Consider the following 22,500-nt stretch of genomic DNA (forward strand, 5'->3'; position numbering starts at 1 on the left):
TGGAGTATTGGCTGAGCCAAGACCTTCGGCTCTAGGGAGGCTAATTTCCACTTCCCCTGGCCCTTCTGCTTTCGAAGTAGTGGAAATATTTTTTCCCGTCAGGGGAATTCTTCGGTTATCACCTCTTCAGATCCTTTTCCCATTCCTCCTCAGGATCTGAGTTCTATGTCTCATCTTCTATCATAGGAACAGCCAACCCATCAGAGCTTCCAGACAGTCCCTGTGCAGGGACTTCCTCTTTCTTCCAACACTTATCCAGAGTACCCCACTGAAGAGGTTTCTTAGAAGAAACTGTGCAAAAAGAGACACCTGAATTCTCTCCAGGAATCACTGACAGAAGACACTGATTTTAATGAAGGAGAAGGGTCCCCCAGATCTCCACCAGAAGACATCTCATTTGGAGACATTCTAGAAACCCTGCACCAAAAAGATGAATGGTCTCCAAATGATCCCTTCTCAGCAGGAATCAATGTTTCTGGAATCCTTCAAGTCTGGCCTATCTACATCTTGGGTAAGCCCCCTGGAAGAAGAGCTTATCGACCTTGTCTCCCATCAGACATGGAAGGAGCCGAATACCATAGAGCCCATTCCCAAATATCCTGATAGGATCCTAAGTGCACCATCAGACTGGCAGCATTGGTTTAAAGGGATTCCTGTAGATGCCATGATTGTTGAAGCAACCACAAAAAAGGAGCTAGCAGAGCAGGGCTCCTCTGTCCATCCCCCTAACAGTGGGTCTAGGGCTTTGGATAGATTTGGAAAGTGAGTATACACTTCAGCAAGCTTTGCTTCATGATTGTTGAATTACCTGACACATTTTGCTAGGTCACAAAGGGACTAAACAAAGGAACTCTCTAACTTTAACCCTGGGTCCATGTCAGTGTAGGAAGTGAAAGTTCATTCTTCACAACTGGCCACCCTACAGTCTATATCTAAAGCATCCTTGAGGCTAGTCTCTCATGTGGCTGAAAGTTCCTCATGGGCTGCAGGTACAGGTATATCCACGAGGAGACATATCTGGATGCAATTGTGCGATTTTGTGGAGCCCATTAAGGCATCATTCATCAATGTTCCCTTTGATGGATCTTTTCTGTTTAGCCCTACCGTTAAAGAGACGCTCTCCTGTAGTGAACAAGATGCAAAGACTCTATCTACCATAGGAATCCATTTTTCTACCTGCAGAGATCTTTCTCCAGAAATCAGGATGGTGGTAAGAAAATGTGGTTTCAGAAATCTCAAGGTCCTTTTCAAGATTCATGTGGAGATTCTTGCACCAGAGGCAGAGGGGAAAATAATCATAATAATGGAAGAAGCCGTCCACGTGGCAGGGGGGACCACAATATCAAAGGTGTCGAGATGCTTTCTCAGAAAGACCCTTTCAGCATTCCTGAAAAGTTGCCTGACTATTCTTCTCAGAAGCCTGGGAAGCCATCATAAAAGACACATGGGCACAAAGAATTGTATCCAAGGATATTTTACTCCCTTTTCACAGGATCCACCAAAGATAAGAAGGAGTCTCCCAGATGTTCCACGCAATCAACAGGAGCAAGCAGCTCTGGAAATTCAAAAGCTGCTAGACAAAAGAGTCATCCAAGAAGTTCTACCACACCAATCACAATTTGGTTTTTACTCAAGGTTCTTTTCAGTGCCAAAGAAGACAGGGGACCTGGGGCCCATCCTGGATCTCAGTTATCTAAATATGTTTATAAAGAACTCCAAATTCCGGATGGCCACAGTTCAGTCCATTCTGCCATTACTCTAGAAAGGCAACTGGATGTGCTCTATAGATCTGAAGGATGCATAGTATCACATCAAAATGAATGGGTGATCTTGCAGATTCCTTCGCTTTCAGCTGGGAGCCAGTCATTACCGGTTCAGAGCCCTGGCTTTGGTCTTACCACAGCTCTCAGGGTGTTTACCGAATGTATGGCAGTGGTTGCAGCTCATCTAATACTGCAGAAATTCAGGGTGTTTCCTTATTTAGACAACTGACTCATCACCGCTTCAACCAAGTATCTATTACTAACAACCAGAGACTTATCTTCTTCAGATGACCCACTTTCTAGGCATCATCATAAATCTTCCAAAGTCCAAACTTCAACCAGTACAAGTCTTGGAGTTTATAGAGGCTTGCTTTGACACAATGAATCTTCAGGCATCCTTGCCACAGAGCAGAATTCCTTCTTTAAGGTTACATGTCAGTCAGATTATGTTTCATCCCTTTCCTCTAGCCAGATTGATTTTAAGAGCTCTGGGATTGATGGCCGCAGCAATCACCTTGATTTCATTAGCTGGTTTTCACATGAAAATCCTGCAGTGGACCCTACAAGTGCAATGCTCTTTCTTATACCAGCCCTTACGATTTCCAGTAAAAGTAACCAGGGTTTGCAAAGACTTGTTGGAGTTGTAGATCCAATCCAACAAGATTTGCCAAGGTCATCCCTTTATCCTTCCTGTGCCCATCTCAGCATTGACCACGGATGCCTCCCAGTTTGGGTGGGGGGGGTTTACTTGAACTGGACTGTTCAAGGCATGAAGACCCCAGTAGAGACCAAATTGCATATAAATATCCTGGAGATCAGAGCAATCCTATTACAGTTGAAGACCTTTCAGAACTCTCTTCCTCTGTGGACAATTGCTATTCAAACTGACAATATGTTAGTGGTTTGGTGCATCACAAAATAGGTAAGAACCAGATCTTACCCTCTTTGCTGAGAAGCAATGAGAGTTTGGCAATGGGTGAGCACATCCAGCTGCTTTCTAGTAGTGACACACATTCTTGGAAAATCAAATGTTCTAGCTGACAGGCTCAGCAGAACTATTCTGATGCCTTACAAGTGGTCTCTCAATCAGTCAGTAGCAAACATGATCTTCCTCAAGTGGGTTCAACCGGGCTGCAATCTAATTGCCTCTCCCTTCAGCAACGAGCGCAGGAGGTTCTTTGCCCTAATCTCCCCTCAGGGACAGTCACCAAGAGATACGCCAGTCCACATTTTGCTCTGCTGTCTTCTTTATGCTTATCCTCCCCTACCCCTAATTCTCAAGTTTTTTTCAGAAAGCTGTCAGGTTGAAGAGCAAAGTAATCCTCATTACTCCCTTTTGGCCTTGGCAGATTTGATTTACCTTTCTGTGGTCTCATCTAATATGTCCTCCATGAACAATTCACATCTGTCACACCTGTCAGGCACGATTCACCCAGATATTCCAGGCCTCAAATTGACCACGCAATTTCTCCAATTCCATTGATGGCTAGACATTCCAAGCTTTCCTCTTCTGTTCGAAGGATCTTGTTTTCATCTCAGAAACCCTATGCAAGAAAGGTTAATAAAAGTAAATGGAAGAGGTTTTCTTTATGGGCTCAGCAGAGAGATTTGGATCCTTTCTCTGCTCCAGTCCTCGCTGTTTTAGAATTTCTACCTTTTCTTTTTCAAAGTGGGGCCATTTTCTCTACTATTAAGGTTCAACTGACTGCCATTTCGAATTTCCACATTGGAGATAATCCTTTCTCTTTCGCATCATCTAAGTTGTGTAAGGCTTGTGTAAGAGTTAATCTAAAGACGTCAAGTTGCTTGGTGAAACCGCTCAGTTTTTGAGAGATCTTATCGTATTTGTGGCATTAAAGTTGAATTTTCAGTCCATATTTCGTGTTTATTTTTTATTTTCCGTTTATCACATGAGAGTGTTATAATTGATGCTACAAACCCAATGGTCCTTTTTCACTTACCCTATGTGTACAAAGATAAGTGTGACTCAGATATGCAAATCTACCTCTCATGGTGGATACAGTCAAGCCAGCCTCAACAAGGTTGCCCATTCATACCAAGGCCAGTGACCACAGACTCTTCTCAGAGATAGTCCAACCAACTGGTCCCTCGTAGTGGGCAACTTGTACATCAATGTTTTGGAAATGTGAGCAGTGCGTTTGGCATTGCAAGCATTCCAAGATTCTCTCCTTCTCGGGACAATTGCAATTCAAACAGACAAAATGTTGATAGTTTGGTATATCAACAAGCAAGGAGGAACCAAGTCTTACCCCCAGTGTCGAGAAGCTCACAGAGTGTGGCAGTGGGCAATAGCCTCCAATTGCTTTCTGGTGGCAACGCACATTCTGGGGAAGTCTAATTTGATAGCAGACAAACTCAGCAGGTCCATTCTATTACCTCACAAGTGGTCCCTTAACTGCAAAGTGGAGGAAATGATTTTTCATCAATGGGATCAGCCTTGCTGCAAACATTTTGCATCTCCCCTAAACAACAAATGCAGCAGCTTCTCTGCCCTGATCCCCCAGCAGGGGAATCACTGAAGGACGCTGTACTCCTCCTCCTCTCCTATTCCCCAGCTCCCTTCATCCCCAGATTCTGGAAGGCAGCGAGACTGAAGAGCAGAGTAATCCTCATTGCACCTTACTGACCTCGACAAGTGTGGTTCTACTTTCTTTGGCCTCACCTACTGTCTTCACCTTGGATTATGACACCAGATCTTTTGTTGCTTCCAACAGGACTGATTCACCTAGACCTTCCCAACCTCAGACTGACTGCATAGTTTCTCCAATTCTGTTGATGGCCAGGCAACCTGTGCTTTCCTCCCCAGTCCATTCTATTCTCTTATCATCCTAGTAACCTTCTACTAGGAAATTGTTCAAAAGCAAGTGGAAAAGATTTGTTTATTGGGCGGAGCAAAATCATATTGTACCCTTTACAGCTTCTGCATATACATTCCTTGAGTTTGTAGTGGAATTGTTTAATAAAGGAGCAAGCACATCTACTATTAAAGTTCAGCTTGCAGCAGTTTCAAATTTCCATGTGGGATTACAGAGTTATTCCTTGGCTTCTGCAAAAATTTGTAAAGTATTTCTGAAGGATACTCTTTTGCTAAGATCTCCCTTTAAGGACCCTATTCCCTCATGGGATTTAACTCTAGTACTGCAGGCCCTGACTCAGTCTCCCTTTGAACCGACAGCCAAATATGGTTTAAAACTCTTGTCTTGGAAGACAGACTTTCAGGTTGCTATAACCATGGCCAGGAGAGTATCAGAACTTCACGCTCTATCCTCCAAATCCCCTTACTTGGTCTCACAAGGATAGGCTTACCTTGCTTCCTTTCTACCAAAGGTGGTGTCAGAATCCAATATTAATCAGGCCATTCATCTTCCCATGTTCTTTCCAAATTACAGTAACAAAAAGGGAGTTCTTGCTGCATTCATTGGATGTCCATAGACAGTTGCGTTATTATTTGCATCATACAAACGATTTCAGGAAATCAGACCAACTTTTCATTTCCTTTGTGCATGATAGGTTGGGGCAACCTGTCAAGAAAGTAACTATAGCCAGATGGATAATGGAATGTATTTCTTTGGTGTATGCAAAAGTGTATGTGCCCCTCCACAAACCTGTAAGAGCTCATTCTACCAGATCTGTGGCAACTTCCACTGTTTTTCAGTCTAGAACTTCCTTGGATGATATTTGTGTAGCTGCTACTTGGTCAAGTCCACATACCTTTCTCAACTACTACAAATTATATCTGGTCTTAAGGGCAAAAGGGGGAAGAACAGCATTTGGCTCAGCCGCTCTCAGGGACATCCTTCCTTAGGGTCAACCCATGCTCAGGTAGCTGGGGACTCTGTCCCATATGTTGAGTATGAATGAAAATTGACAACATCAGATAAAGAAGTTATGTACTTACCGTAATGTTCTATCTGTGTTGTCCATTTTCATTCAGCCTCAACTCCCCATCCTCCAACCCCTGGACATTTTTGGTTCAAATTCCCTCTGAGAAGAAACATATTTGCGAGGACACAGTCAGCCTCCATTGCTCCGTTGGATTTGAACTCCAGTGATGGCATCTTGCATAGCTCTTTATTTATACTTCTTCTCCTTCTCTCAAGCTATATGTATTATCTGAGGTGAGACGGGACCAGAGCACTGTGGGTAGGGAAAAGCTCGAGAGTTCATAGGCTTCTGCAAGATGTAGTAATGGCTGAGTTGGATCCGAAGTCAGATCCAAGTCCCATATGTTGAGGCTGAATGAAAATGGACAACACAGATGGAACATTATGGTGAGTATGTAACTTATTGTTTGTGGCTCATTACAAATTGGACATCATCTCCAGAAGTAGAGCTGTGTTTGGCTGTGCAGTAGTCTGGAAGTATCCTTCAATGAGGGCTTGCCAAGGTTATTGTAGCTGGACACTCTGTCCCATTCATTAAGGAATGAATGAAAATGACAACATCAGATTTTTAAGTTATATACTTATCGTAACTCTGCATTTGTGTTGTTCATTTTCATTCTTCCTCAACTTCCCTGTCCCCCTTGACTTTGGGAATGACTTGAAGGAATTTGTTAGGAACCTTTGTTCCTATTTGAGCCCCTATTCTTTTCTTTTATATCACATATTGTTCTGTCAAACTTGTTTAGAGGCAGCAAACCCGATCTGAGGTAAAGCAGCAATGAGGGACATTATGAGTAATTGGAGGAGCTCAAGAGTCGAATCCTAGACTGCAAAATGTGTCTTAGTCAGATCTGAGGAGCGGTTGTAAACCTATTCTTTGAGGAAGAGTGAAAATGAACAACAGAGATGCATAGTTATGGTAAGTATATAACTTAAAATTTCATTTCTCCACTTCCAGTGATTAGTCATTCCAGGCTTTCATGCCAAGTGATTCATACTTTTATTTCTTCTCAGAAACCATCCACTAGGAAAGTTTACAAGAGTAAATGGAAAAGATTTTCCATTTGGGCTTCCCAGAGAAGTTTAGATAATTTGTCAGCCCCTATGTCATCAGTATTAAATTTTCTTACCTCCATTTTCCATAACAAAGCTGGTTATTCAGCTGTCAAGGTTCAGCTAGTGGCAATCACAAACTTCCATACTGGAGATGATCACACTTCCTTGGTCTCACACAAGTGGTGTAAAGCTTTCCTGAGAGATACCTTTCTTGTTAGACCCCCATTCAAAGCTCCTAATCCCCTTTGGGACATGAATGTCTTGCTACAAGGCTTAACCTGAGTTCCTTTTGAAGCTGCTGCCAAGATGGATTTAAGATTTCTGACTTGGAAAACCTTTTTCAACTACTTCAACTAGAAAAGTGTCAGATCTCCAAGCTCTGTTTTGCCATGCTACATATATTATCATCCACAAGGACAGGTTTTCTTTACGCACCAATCCTTCCTTTTTGCTTAAAACAGCTTCTCAGACTTCATTCAATCACAGTATAAATCAATCAGTCCTCTTTCCAATTTTTTTGAATAAATGAGATACATGCTCCATTTATTAGAAGTCCACAGACAATAACATTTCCATCTTCATCAAACTAAGCCTTTCTGGAAGTCAGAACAATCAATGTGAAGTTGTTTAATCTCGCCATTCATTCTTTACTAATGGGTTCAGAGCCGATCCATTGGCTCCGGTACGGCTGTATGCAAAGCTCGAGGTCTTCCAGTAACTTGAGGCTAAGCCCCTATCCCATGATGTACTGTGAATCACCTCAGATCTAGTTTGCGCGGGCATCTGATCGGAGGTTCCAGTGCAAGCTCGGGCCAGTAGCAACTTAAATTATTTCATATTTAGCAGTTGCTTAAGTAATATTTTTAATAAACTTCATAAATAAGTTAGATAGTTAAGTAGTTAGCTTTTATAGCTTCCTTGAAGCTCCCCTTCCCGTGTGTGGTTAGTAATCCTTAAAATAACGGCCTTGTGTGTTTTGGCTTAGTTTTCTTGCTGTATTAAGTAGTTTTCTAGTGGCTTTAATAGCCTTTTTCTATTGTTGGCCTCGTGTATTTTGGCCTTAGGTTGTAGAAAGTGTGTTTAGATATTTAGTGGCTTTATACATCTTTTTGCTATTTGTTAAAATTTTTTATCAGGCTCGTTTATAGTGTGTGTGTGTGTGTGTGTGTGTGTGTGTGTGTGTGTGTGTGTGTGTGTGTGTGTGTGTGTGTGTGTGTGTGTGTGTGTGTGTGTGTGTGTGTGTGTGTGTGTGTGTGTGTGTGTGTGTGTGTGTGATTTTAGAGCCTAATAGCTTTATTAATATTTTCAGATACCTTTTTCATAGGCTCGGTAGTGTGTGTGTTGTTAAAGCCCAGACAATTGTTTATTATCTGCTTGTGTGTTGTTGTAACAGTATTATGGCGGATGACAAAGACAAGCACCCAAAGTCTGGTTTTAAAAAGTGTCCAGACTGCAACCAAAAAATGTCTGTTACGGATGGACATGTAACATGCATTTATTGTTTAGGAGCTGTCCATTTACAAGAGTCTTGTGCCATATGTCATTCCTTTTCTTCGAGAGTGTTGTTAGAGAGGAAAAGGAAATTGATGGACAGGGGCTTGTTGAATCACCCCTTTCAAGAGGTGTTGAGTGACCAGGATGTGGCCAGCAAATCTTTCAGTTCCTCTAGATCTTCTGTGGAATCTAAGGACTCTAAGCATGCCAAGAAATAAAAAAAATCGGAAGATTCTGTGACATCATATCCACAGACCTCAGAGCCGACTGTCCTTTCTTTTCTTAGCCGGCCCACAGTTTTGGAACCGGTATCCGAAGTGCCTCAGTCACCATTGCTTCAGTCAGCACCATCGGTGCATTCATCTAGGTCATCTGTCAGCCTGTCGGATTTGGATATGGATCGATTGGTGCAGAAGTTTTTACAGGCACAAGGCCTTGCTAAATTGTTGTCGGCTCTGACCCAAGCAGTTTTGGAGCCGAAGACCACTGTTCCTGCTGTGACTACTCCTCCTCTGAGCTGTACAGGCCCTTCAGAGCCAGAGGAAGCAGACCTGTTGATCGTAGAGCATTTGGAGCCGAGATCTGCTCTGGTGTCTTCGGCTCCATCCACTCTGACATCCTCGGCGCCGAACGGGGACTCTAGGAGCTCACACTCTCCAGTCGAATCCAGGGAGGATAGTCGGACCGACTTGGCGCCAACTCTTCCTCTCGGGGCTTTGGCTCCAATGAGCTCGGCTCCTACCTCCAGCTCGGAGCCCACGGCCTCGGTGTGGGAGGGTTTGACGGTTCCCTCGGATCTGTCAGTTCCTTCCCATCGGAGCCGAGGTGCCTTCGAAGCCATGAGGAGAGCTGTGTCTCCCAAGACATCCTCAACTTCAGGCCTTGCTTCCTCATCCCCTAAAGCATCTGTTTCTGCTTCTGCTTCCATCGTCCAGGCTAGGCGTAGAGACCCAGAGCCTCAGGTAGCCCCACAGGGTGCCCCCTGCTCTTCTGAGACCTCCACAGAGGCTCTCACTGAGGAGATTCCCAGGAAGAGGTTGTGCAAGAGGAGATACTTGGACTCCCCACAGGAGTCTTTAACATTTGACACTGACTTGGATGAGTCAGAAGGGTCCCTGCAGTCCCCCTCTGAGGATATCTCCTTTGCTGAGATACTGGAGATCCTTAGGCAGAGGGGTGACTGGCAGTCCAAAAGCCCTACTGAGGATGAGTCAGTTCTCCTGAAGGCTTTTGGTTCTCAACCCTCCACATCTTGGGTTTCTCCGCCCTTCGATGAACTCATGCAGTTTGTCTCTTGGAGGGCGTGAGAGTCACTGGAGTCCATGGAGCCTATTCCTAGAAGGCCTAACAAGTTCATATCAGCTCCTCCAGATAGAACCTTCTTATCCAAAGGAGTCCCTGTTGATGCCATGGTGGTGGAGGCAGCCACCAAAAAGGAATGTCTGAGACTTCCTCGTCTATCCATCCTCCTAATAGAGAGTCTAGGATGATGGATAGATATGGGAAACGTATGTTTAGTTCAGCGACTTTTGCTCTCCGCTCACTCAACTACTTAACCCATTTCACTAGGTTGCAAAGAGATCTCCTTAAGGAGGTGGGAGATACTCTTCAGGGTACAGTAGCTGCAGGGGCCTCTGACAAAGTTGCTGCCCAGCTTGCTACCCTAAACTCTATTGTCAACTCATACATGCGTCTCATCCTATGCAGCTGATGGAACGAGTAGGGCAGTGGGTACAGGAATCGCTCTCAGAAGACATTCCTGGATGTGCTTGTGTTCCTTCGTGGAACCTATTGTCATCCTTCATAAACACCCCTTTTGATGGCTCATCCCTTTTTGGGCCTAAAGTGAAGGAAACTCTGACTAGGTGTGAACAGGAGGGAAAGACTCTGTCTGCCGTCCGTGTCCGTTTTTCCACCCCTACCTGGCATTATCCCAAAGGCCAAAGGGGAGGAAAAATGTGGTTCTGGAAATCCCAAGGAGCCTTTCAGGACACACATGGTGAACCCCCCTCCAGGGGCAGAGGAGGGGGCAATAGTGGAAGATGCCGCCCTCGCGGCTGAGGGGGTCTGCAACATCAGGGTGACAGAGATCACTTCTCTGGTCAATCCTACCAGCACTCCTGAAAGGAGGCTCGACTGTCCTGCTCTGGAGGCAGTTGGGGGTCGCTTATCTTTGTATCCAGATGCCTGGCAAGAAATAACAAAAGACAGCTGGATACAAAGTATCATTTCCAGAGGGTACTTCATACCATTCGCCACCCCCCCCCTGCCCATAAGGAGAATCCCAGACGTTCCACCCAGTTACAGGGAATAAGCAACTATAGAGGTCCACAAGTTGCTACAAAAGAGTCATCCAGCCAGTCCATGCAGACCAAACAGGATCCGGAACTTACTCAAGGTTCTTTTTGATTCCAAAGAAAACAGGGGACTGGAGGCCCATTTTGGACCTCAGCAGACTCAACCAATATGTAAAGAAAGAGAAGTTCCGTATGGTCACTCTCCATTCTATACTTCCCTTCTTAGGGAAGGACAATTGGATGTGCTCGATAGATCTCAAGGATGCGTACTACCACATAAAGATGGCCAGGCCATCCAGAGATCACCTGTGTTTCCGTCTGGGAGCCAATCATTATCAGTTTCGAGCCCTGCCCTTTGGTCTCACCACAGCCCCCAGAGTGTTCACCAAATGCATGGCAGTGGTCACAGCTCACCTGAGGTGTCTAGGATTCCAGGTGTTTCCGTACCTAGACGATTGGCTCCTTACTGCCACCACCAGGCATCAACTGATTTAGGCAAGGGAGTACACCTGTCACTCTGCAATCATTTAGGCATTACAGTCAACTCAGAAAAGTCTGCCTTGTCGCCATCGCAGCATATCATTTTTATCGGGGCAGAACTAGACACCTCAACCACCACTCTAAGGCTACCAATCGAAAGAGTCTTCCTTCTTTGTCAGCATGTCAGCACACTGGTATCGAAAGACAGAGCAGCAGCTTCACAAGTTCTGAAAGTATTGGGTTTGATGGCTGCAGCAATCCTAGCCATACCATTAGCAAGAATGCATATGCGGATTCTTCAATGGCTATTGTTCACTCAATGGTCTTACCAGGAACTTCCCATGGTCCACACGATTTTGATTACAAGCTTTTGCAAGAAAGATCTCCAGTGGTGCTTGACGTCTCTTCATGTCACCATAGGACGCCCCTTTGTTCTACCCCCTCCAGTAGCCACTGTGACCACAGAGGCTTCCCTGATAGGGTGGGGGGGCATTTTCAGGGAATGACTGCCCAAGGCAGATGGACAGATCAGGAGTCACACTTGCATATCCATGTTCTGGAGATGAGAGCAGTACTTTTGGCATTGCAGTACTTCAAGGACTCTCTTCCCCTAGGAATGATTGCAATTCAGACAGACAATATGTCAGTAGTCTGGTACTTGAACAAGCAAGGGAGAACCAGATCTTACCCCCTTTGCCAAGAAGCCCTCAGAGTTTGGCAGTGGGCTGTTTCCCCCCTTCTGTTGGCAACACATATCCCGGGGAGATCCAGCGTGATAACAGACAAACTGAGCAGGGCAATCTTGTTGCCGCACGAGTGGTCCCTCAAGAAAGAGATTGTGGACAGGATATTCCACAAATGGGGCCAGCCTTGCTGTGACCTTTTTGCCAGCCACATCAACATGAAATGCAGAAGCTACTTTGCCCTGATTCCTGCTCCGGGAGAAGCCCCGTGGGATGCACTTGTACACGATTGGCCCCCGGGTATCCTCTATGCATTTCTACCAATCTCACTGATACCCAAAGTTCTACAGAAAGTAAAATCCCTAGGAAGGACCATCATTCTTATAGCCCCTCATTGGCCTCGGCAGATTTGGTTCCCATTCCTTCAACATTATCTTTTGGAGGATCCCTGGATTCTGGACCCAGTTCCAGAACTTTTGACACATCCGTCGGGAGACCTTCATCCTTCTCTGCAGTCATTGAAGCACTTCCCCTCATAGCCAGGCTTCAGAACTTCTCCAGTGAGACAAAACAGATCTTTTTATCTTTTCATAAGCCATCCACTAGAAGATTATATCTTAGTAAGTGGAATATATTTTCCATATGGGCCTCTAAGCAGAACATTGATCCTTGCCAAGCCCCCCTTGACATCCATACTAGAGTTCTTGACTATGATTTTTAATAAAGGAGCAGCAGCCGCAACAGTTCGGGTTCAGTTGGCTGCTGTATCTAACTTTCATCTCGGGACTGACGGGCTAAATATCATGTCCCACAAGTTATCCAAGGCCTTTCTCAAGGGAACATTTTATATGAGACCTCCTGTGAAAACTCCCTATTCTCCATGGAATCTAAATTTTATGCTGTCTCGTATAATCCTTCCCCCGTTTGAACCAGCATCATCTTGCGACCTCAAATATTTGTTGTGGAAAACCATTTTTCTGGTAGCTATTACTTCTGCCCACAAAGTGTCAGAACTTCAAACTTTATCTATCAGCCCTCCTTATTTGATTTTTCATGCTGACAGAGTATCTCTTAGGACAAATCCCTCTTTTTTGCCCAAGTTTGTTCAGAAACTAATATCAACCAAGTCATTGAGTTACCAGTTTTCTTCCATAATCATTCCAATAAGTTGGAGTATATGCTGCACAAACTTGATGTTCACAGGCAGCTCAGATTTTATTTGGATAGAACAAAAGATACCAGGAAATCAGACCAGCTCTTTGTTTCATTCTCTGAAGCCAGAAAAGGTAGACCAGTGGCTAAAACAACTCTGTCTAAATGGTTATCTGATTGTATCACCTTTGTCTACTCAGCTGCTAATATGCCTTTGCAACACAAGATTAAAGCTCACTCAACCAAAACAGTTTCTACATCCTTTGCGTTCCAAGCCAAATTGCCCCTTGATAACATTTGTGCAGCAGCCACTTGGTCTAAACCTCATACCTTTATCACGCATTACAAAGTTGATAAGGCCTCCAGGGATAGGGCTTCTTTTGGGTCTACGGTTCTGAAGAATATACTCCTGTGAGCCACTCGAGATTGATGGTGCTAGGGACGCTACCCATCAGTAAAGAATGAATGGCGAGATTAAACAACTTCACATTAAGAAGTTATGTACTCACCATAACGTTCCATGTGAGTTGTTCATCTCGCCTTCATTCTTACATCCCTCCCTCCTTCCCCCTCCTGGCTGATAGTTGACCTAGATGTTGGTCTCATTCTGGTTGCTCAATTTCTTCTTCCTTTCCATAGGAGGATAGCTCATTTATATGGTTATAGTACACGCAGCAAACAAGATGTTAGGTGATTCACAGTGCATCATGGGATAGGGCTTGGCCTCGAGCTACTGGAAGACCTCGAGCTTTGCATATGGCCATACCAGAGCCGATGGATCGGCTCTGAACCCATCAGTAAAGAATGAAGGCGAGATGAACAACTCACATGGAACGTTATGGTGAGTACATAACTTCTTATTTGTTTGTTTCATGTTTTAAAGTGAAGATGGGTCAAGGCGTGTCAAAGGTTATCTTAGCCAGATGGTTGGCTGGCTCTATCTCCCATGTATATAAGCAATAGTGTTTGGACTTAACCAAACCAACAAAACACACTCAACAAGATGTGTTTCCACTTCTTCAGTCTTCTTTTCTAGGGCCTCAGTTGATGACATTTGTGCTGCTGCCACCTGGTCTAATGTTCATGCCTTCATTTCCCATTACAAATTGAATTTGCTATCCAGAAATAGGGTGGCTTTTTATTCCATCATCCTCGTGAACATCCTTTCATGATATCCCCTTTGAAATTAAATAGCTTGAGACTCTGTCCTATCATTTGAGGAATGGACAGAAAAGGCAATATCAGATATAAAAGGTTATGTACTTACCATAACAATAGATCAGTGTTGTCTGTTTGTGTCCATCTTCAGCTTCCCTTCCTCCTTCCCTCTTTCAGCTCATGAAAAATAATTCCTTTTGCTTCTGTTATGACTGTGTGGGCTGGCATTGGTATAGAATTATATACTCTTGCAGCTCCAGTGCAAATTTTCTTTTATTCAGTCATGCAGTCTTCTGATAAACTGGTTATAATAATACATATTTATACTTAATATATTGGTTTTGCAGGATTCTTGGGCAAACTCAATCTGAGATAATGTTGGGGACGAGGGGGTTATGGGTAAGGGGAGGGGCCTGAGCAACGGATCCTAAGTCTGGAAAAAGTGGCTGAAGTTAGATGTGAGGTCAGATCTGAAACCCATTAGTCGAGGAAGGACAGAAATAGACAACGCAAATCTATCATTATGCAAAGTACATAATGTTCATTTTTGTACTAGGTGGGGATCAGGGCAGAAGCCACTACTAAGCCCATACCAAAATCCACTTATACAGCAATGGTATATGGAGGCTTCTAGCTCCCAAACACTCCAGATTTCTGGATATTCTGTGATGCATTTTACCCCCCTCCACTTTTTACTGTAAATTGAGTAAGTGATGTGAGAGTAAATTACTTTTATTCAGGCAACCCCTAACAAGCAGTTATAGCCACACCTATGCACAATTCATGTCAGATTTTCATAAAAGAGGATGGCTATGTTATGCATTTCGCCCTTGTTCTAATTTCCAGACATTAAAATATTCCAAGTTGTTTCACACAAATCACACTAGCTCTGCAAAGCCATAATAATAATAATAAGCAAAAACAGCAGGCAGATAGTCATTTTCCATCACAGACAGCCCAGTTAATTATACCTACTCTGTGCATATCAGGTATCAAGTTAAGTAATCCATTTACTTCCCACAAGTGCAGATTAGTTCTGAAAAGCCAGTAATGACTGCATAAAACTGAGCAAATGACAAGAGCCTCATTTACTTTCATCCAGCTAGTTACATGACTCAATAGTATGGGAGAGAACTGTACGAAAAAATAATTGGGCACTTTTTAAAATATTAGTACTGTTAATATTAGGAGTTGTCAATACAAAAATGTTGAATAACTTGCATTTTCTGAAGCAAAAGAAGTCTGCAACACTAATTATTGCCATTATTTATTAGGTGTAATCCGCCACCTTTTCCCTCCAAATTACCAGTTTTACTAGGGAGAGACAGAACATTTTTTTTTCAAAACCAGGGATAGTTGAAAGGTATGCCCATCCCCAACCAACAGGTATAGCCATGAGGTTGGATGGCCATGTATTAAGTTTCACCTTTGCTAGTTTCTTTCCACACAGACAAGTTAACTTGCCACATGTCCACACATTAATATATTCCAGGTTGAGCCACACAAATCACAAAGCTTGCTATAAGTATTGCAGAAAATATCTGGTATATAACTGCCAGCATCATAGGAAAAACAAATAGTAATAACAATAATAATGATTATACTTAATTCACTGCTTGTTCTGGCTTGCATGGTTGCATCATTCCTATCACTGCTCAGAATTCTGCAGAATGCCCCAACTCCCTAACACTAAAGCCAGACCTTAGTGATAGTTTTATTTAAAAAAAATGCATTATAGTGATGTAAACCCTCAGCTCACAGGCTTTGCTTCTACCACTTGAGTGTTGCAAGGTCTCTACTCCAAGACCTCACAATGCTAAATTCTAATCTTACGTTGCTTGGTTTGAATGGTCAAGTCAAGGGGAGCATCTCTCCTCTGGAGCACCCATCATGCTGTGAAGCAGGCAGATTTTATTGTTGCAGTGTGCAGCATTTTATTTATATATTTTAGGAGCAAAGAAATTACATGTTTTGTTGCTCTAAAAATAAATAAATTAGAAAGTGTTACCCTCCATGCATGGCACCTTAGGCAGTTGCCTAGTTGGTCTATGCGCATGGCCAACCCCGGGCCTAAATTTATTTTCTTGTCTGTTCTTCTACCTCTGGTGACTCTTCTTCCTTCTGTTCTTTTTAATCACAGCCACGCCTGTACCTCCTATAGTCACCTCTACTGATATTCAATGATTGTTAGAGTAATTAGCAAATAAGCACTGTAATAAAATCAAAGATAAAAAATTTCTACTTTTTCTCATGCCCCTTCTAATAGTTTTTCTTCTGTCTTTGTCAGTCCTTCCATATCCATTTATTCTGTAGTTCTGCTATATATCCTGAAGCAGGAAGCCGGCATCCTCCCACCTTCCTCCTTTCCTTATATATACATTGTCTTCCCTGCTCCACACATAAGCCATGAATGTTAAGTTGTCAATCTCGCCTTCATTCTTGCTGGATGGTTCGGAGCTGAGACTCGGTCTATACTAAAGCTCGAGAGCTATTTTTACCGGCTCGAGGCTACCTTGTATCACACAATGCTAGGCACTAACTACCCAGATTTCGTTTGCCGCTTCAGCTGCGAGGTTGCGTTTTTGCCGGCTCTCAGGTTAGATTTATAAAAATCTCTTCTGGTAAGGTTTTTTTCTTCCCTTTGGTAGTAATAGTTTTTCTATTAGATCCACTTTACCCCTCTAGTGTATCCCCACCTTAGATAGTTCCCTTTCGGGTTTGTTTCTAACTACTTCTCGTTACCTACCCCACTCCGTAGATTACTAGGCCTTCGGGCTAATTTTTAGTTTAAATCTTAGCTTAATCTTAAGTTTAATTTAGTTAAATTTAGTTTAAAATCTCTATTTGTCAGTCTAAATAGTTTCAGTCTTTGTGTGTGTGTGTGTGACTAGACTGAGTAAGTTTGAATGTGGGTGTTTGTTTGTGTGTGTGTGTGACTTGTCATCCCTGTCAGGATGTCTAAGGATTCCAGGGTTTCAGGCTTCAAGAAGTGTGACTCGTGCTGTCAGAAGATGTCTCTGACAGATGGTCACACTTCTTGTGTTTATTGCCTGGGCCCTCTGCACCTGCAGGACTCTTGTTGTGTCTGCCATGCATTCAGTCCAAGAGTCCTGCAGGAACACAGCAACAAGCTTATTTTACGAGGCTTGTTGAAACCCGAAGGTTCCCTGACCAAGTCTTCGTCGGGCAAACCTTCGAAGCCCACAAAACCGTCGGCTCCAAGAACCGAGCCTTCGACCAGTGGTGCTCTTAGTGCTCCTGCGTCAGCTCTGGCTGGAGCCGATGCTCCCAAGACTCAGTCAGCTCCGATCGTTGCGTCAGAACCATCTGCGAGCCGTAAGCGCTCCAGGTCTCCTTCTTTGGGGTCAGTCCATTTGGCTCCGAGATCTCCTTTGCTTTCGGAGCGGAGCCATTGGTCCCATTCCTCTCGGTCTTCCAGGCTTTCGGAACACGACCTCGAGAGGGTGGTTAGCAGACTCCTTAAGTCGCAGGCACTGACCCAGATGCTTCAGAGCCCTTCTCAGCAGACAGCGGCTATCCCCATTCTATCGTCGATTCCTCCTCCGACTCTTCCTCTGAGCTCGGAGCCAGAATTCGTGGGAGCCGGGACCGTCGACATGTCGGAGCCGATACCACACCTTTCGGCTCCGTCGTCGGCTCTGATCTCTTCCATGCTTCCGTCCTTGGAGAGATCCGGGCGCCGGGACTCCCTCATCGGCTCATAGGGGGCGAGTGGCATCGGACCCTTGTCCGACCCCGTTCTCCCTCTCGTAGCCTTGGCGCAGGTGAGTTCAGCCCCGACATCGGCCTCGGAGCCATCCCTTTCAGTGCCGGGAGGGGTCCTTATCTCTTCGGAGCGGGGACCTTCTTCCCTGCCTGATAGGGGGTGCCTTTGAGGTCATGAGGAGTGTGCTGGCCCCTGTGCCTGCTCCTTGGTCAGCTCCCTCAGCTCCTCCCACTGTTGTGCCTGCTACGGTCTCTACCCATCCTCTCGACCCCAACCGCAGAGATCCAACACCTCAGGTGCCCCCATTGGGAGCATCCTCCTCTTCCGAGGCCTCCCCAGATCCGTCAGGGGAGCCCCCTCAGAAAAGGAAATGCAAGAGGAAGCATGTGGACTCTCCTGAGTCCGTCACATCCAATACCAACTTGGATGAGTCGGAAGGGTCCCCACGGTCCCCCTCTGAGGCTGTCTCTTTTTCTGACATCCTTGAGATCCTCAAGCAGCGGGGGAACTGGTCTACCCTCAATCCTTCCGAGGACGAGTCTGTTTACCTAGAGGCTTTTGGTTCTCGCCCTTCCACCTCCTGGGTGTCTCCGCCCTTTGACCCCCTCATGGAAGTGGTGGCGCGGAAGGCATGGGCGGCCCCTGACACGATGGAACCTACCCCACAGAGGCCTTCAAAATTTATCACAGCCCCTTCTGATAAGCAGTTTTTAACCAAGGGTGTCCCTGTTGATGCCATGGTGGTGGCGGCGGCCACTAAGAGGGAGCTGGCTGATCCTTCAGTACCGATCCATCCTCCTAATAAGGAATCTAGGACTATGGTTAGGTACGGCAAGCGGATGTTTTCTTCAGCGACCTTTACCATGCGGTCGCTGAATTACTTATGTCATTTCACCCGCCTTCAAAGAGACATGCTCAAAGAAATGGGTGATACTTTACAGGATCCAACAGCTGCGGGGTCTCAAGACAAAATCAACTCCCAGCTGGCAACCTTGAACTCGATTGTTAACTCCTCCATGCGGCTTATTTCCTATGCGGTCGATGGAGCAAGTAGGGCTGCAGGCACAGGCATGGCCTTAAGGCGTCACGCCTGGATGCGGCTTTGTAACTTTGCTGACCCCTTCAAGGCGTCCTTCACTAACTCCCCCTTTTATGGTTCGGCGTTGTTCGGACCTCAAGTGAAGGATACTTTGACCAGATGCGAACAGGATGGCAAGACTCTCTCTGCCGTGGGAGTCCATTTTTCCACCCCGTCTAGACCATACCCTAAGGGTCAGAAGGGTGGAAAAATGTGGTTTCGCAAACCACAGGGAGTCGCGCCTGACGCACGAGGTGAGTTCCCCTCTAGAGGCAGGGGGGGGGGACAATAACAGACGCCGCCCTAGGGGCAGAGGGGGTCTGCAGAATCAGGGTAGCAGAGAAGCTGTTTCTGGCCAGCCCTTCCAGCATCCCTGAGATGCCGCCCGACTGTCCGCCTTCGGAGGCAGTCGGGGGAAGATTATCACTGTACCCAGAAGCCTGGCTTTCCCTCACCCAAGACAGATGGGTACGGTCAATCATATCCGAGGGTTACGAAATTCTCTTTGCCCACACCCCAACACAGCCAAAAAGGCCCCTTCCAGATGTTCCACCCGGTCTAAGGGAACAATCAGTATTAGAAATCTCAAAACTGCTAAGAAAAAGAGCCAGTCCCAGCAGACCAGCAAGGATCCAGAATCTACTCCAAGTTTTTTGGTACCAAAAAAGACAGGGGACTGGAGACCAATTTTGGATCTCAGCAGGCTAAACAGGTCTGTCCAAAGAACGAAGTTCCGGATGGTCATGCTACAGTCCATTCTACCCTTTTTGGGCCAGGACAATTGGATGTGCTCTATAGACCTTCAGGATGCTTACTACCATATCAAGATGCACAGGCGCTCCAGGAGGTTTCTCCGCTTCCGGCTGGGGGCCAGTCACTACCAGTTCAGGGCCCTGGCCTTTGGTCTCACTACAGCCCCCTGAGTGTTCACCAAATGCATGGCAGTGGTCACGGCTCATCTGAGACGTCAAAGATTCCAGGTGTTTCCATATCTGGATGACTGGCTCCTTACCGCCACCACCAGGCGTCAACTTCTTCAGTCCAGAGATTACACCATTCAAACTTGCAAAGAGCTAGGTATCTCCATAAATTTTGAAAAGTCTGCCTTGTCGTCTTGTCAGTCTATTACTTTCATAGGCGCCATATTGGACACAGCCGAACTGTCTGCAAAACTAACCGCACAGAGAATCTCAGATATTTGCGCACACGTTCACATCCTTCTTCAGAGCAACAGAATCCAGGTCAGGTTTGTACTGAAGACGTTAGGTCTCATGGCAGCAGCCATTACGTTACTTCCTCTAGCTCGCTTTCACATGCAGATCCTTCAGTGGATGATCTTTTCCCAGTGGTCTTTTCAACAGCTTCCAATGTCACACAGCATTTTAATCACCCAATCATGCAAGAAACACCTGTCTTGGTGGATGGTCTCCCTTCAAGTCATTCAGGGCAGACCCTTTGTTCTTCCTCCCCCGGTTGCTACGGTGACAACGGATGCCTCCCTGATCGGGTGTGGGGGGGAGGGGCATTTTCAGGGCAGGACAGTCCAGGGCACATGGCAAACTTTCGAGTGCCACCTGCACATAAATGTCCTGGAGATGAGAGCAGTACTTTTAGTGTTGCAAGCCCTTCAGGACTCTTTTCCCATAAGGACTATTGCAGTTCAGACGGACAATATGTCCGTATTGTGGTACATCAACAAGCAGGGCAGAACCAAGTCCTACCCCTTGTGTCGAGAAGCACTCAGACTTTGGCAGTGGGCAATCTCTTCTCAGCGGTTTCTGATAGCAACGCATATCCCTGGGAAGTCCAACGTAATAGCGGACAGGCTGAGCAGAGCCATTCTCATGCCGCATGAGTGGTCTCTCAAGCAGTCAGTAGTGGAAGAGATTTTCAAAAGATGGGGTCAGCCTTGCTGCGATCTTTTCGCAGCACCTCAAAACAGCAAGTGCCACGACTTCTTCACTGTCTTCCCGGCCACCCCCCCAGAGATGCTCTAGTCCACGACTGGTCCCGGGGTCTTCTGTACGCTTTTCCCCCTTTCCATTAATCACACAGCTGATTCAGAAAGCTACCGCATTGAGATCCACAATGATCCTCATTGCCCCTTACTGGCCTCGACAAATCTGGTTTCCGTTCCTGCATCGCTACCTCTTGGAGCAGCCCTGGCATCTGGACCCAGTGCCAGACCTCTTGACCCATCAGTCGGGCGAGCTGCACCACTCCCTCCTCTCTCTCAACCTCATAGCTTGGTTGCTCCACTTCCAACCTTAGCCAGGCTTCCCTTTTTTCCTATTCGGTGCGTGACATCATTCTATCTTCCCACAAATCTTCTACCAGGAGGATTTATGCTAGCAAATGGAAACGTTTCTCCTTCTGGGCAGAGACTAGAAACATGGATCCTTTCACGGCACCTATCCAATCAGTCCTAGATTTCTTGGCTGAACTTTTTCAATCAGGTTCTTCTTCGTCCATTATCAGAGTTCAGTTAGCGGCCATTTCAAATTTTCATGTTGACCTGTCGGACTCCACTGTTATGTCCCATAAACTTTGTAAAGCCTTCCTTAAAGGTATCTTTTTACTTAAGCCCCCAATCAGAGATCCCCCACCACAGTGGGATTTGAATCTGGTTTTAACCTCTTTGATTCTCCCTCCCTTTGAACCTGTGGCTTCCTATTCCTTCAAGTTACTCTCATGGAAAACTCTATTTCTAGTGGCCATAACTTCCGCGAGGAGAGTCTCAGAGCTTCACGCCCTTTGCGTTCGTCCTCCTTATCTGGTTTTCCATAAAGATAGAGTATCCCTCAGAACTAGCCCATCTTTTTTACCCAAGATATCTTCTGAGGCAAATCTAAACCAGACTATCGATCTCCCAGTTTTCTCCCCTAATTACTCCAACAGAGCGGAACAAAAGTTACATTTTTTGGATGTTCATCGTCAACTCTGTTACTACCTGGATAGAACCAAGCAAGTTAGGAAATCTGAGTAGCTCTTCCTGTCTTATGCGGAAGGGAAGAAAGGCCTTCCAGTTTCCAAAGTAACCCTTTCCAGATGGTTGGCCTCTGTGATTACTTTCATCTATGAACTGAGGAGTCAAGAACTTCCTTCAAAACAAAGAGCCCACTCAACTAGAGCCTTAGCTACGTCAATAGCTTTTCAGGCTACGTTACCTATAGACTCCATTTGTGCGGCAGCCACATGGGCCTCTCCTCATACTTTATTTCTCATTACAAACTGGGCATGGCCTCCAGAAGCCGAGCTAACTTTGGTTTCACCGTCCTCAAGAGTCTGTTCCGATGAACCACCCAGGGCTGAGGTGCTAGGGATGCGGTCCCATCCAGCAAGAATGAAGGCGAGATTGACAACTTAACATTGAGAAGTTATGTACCTACCATAACGTTCCATGTTAGTTGTCTTCTTCTCGCCTTCTTTCTTGCATCCCACCCTCCAACCCCCTAGCCTGGACAGACCGAAAGGATCTTTCTGGGCTTTCTTTCATCCCAGCTTGGACTCTCATGGTTGCCCTTTTTTCTGGGTATGCTATATATATATATATAGGTATTCCTCTTTCTCCTTTGTTCTGGGATCAGAACTGCTATGGTGTTATCTATCAAACGAGATCTGGGTAGTTAGGGCCTAGCATTGTGGGATACAGGGTAGCCTCGAGCTGGTAAAAATAGCTCTCGAGCTTTAGTATAGGCCGAGTAGGA

The sequence above is a fragment of the Protopterus annectens genome, chromosome 10.part0, assembly GCF_019279795.1.
Source record: "Protopterus annectens isolate FY-2018-M chromosome 10.part0, PAN1.0, whole genome shotgun sequence".
Classification (NCBI taxonomy): Eukaryota; Metazoa; Chordata; order Ceratodontiformes; family Protopteridae; genus Protopterus; species Protopterus annectens.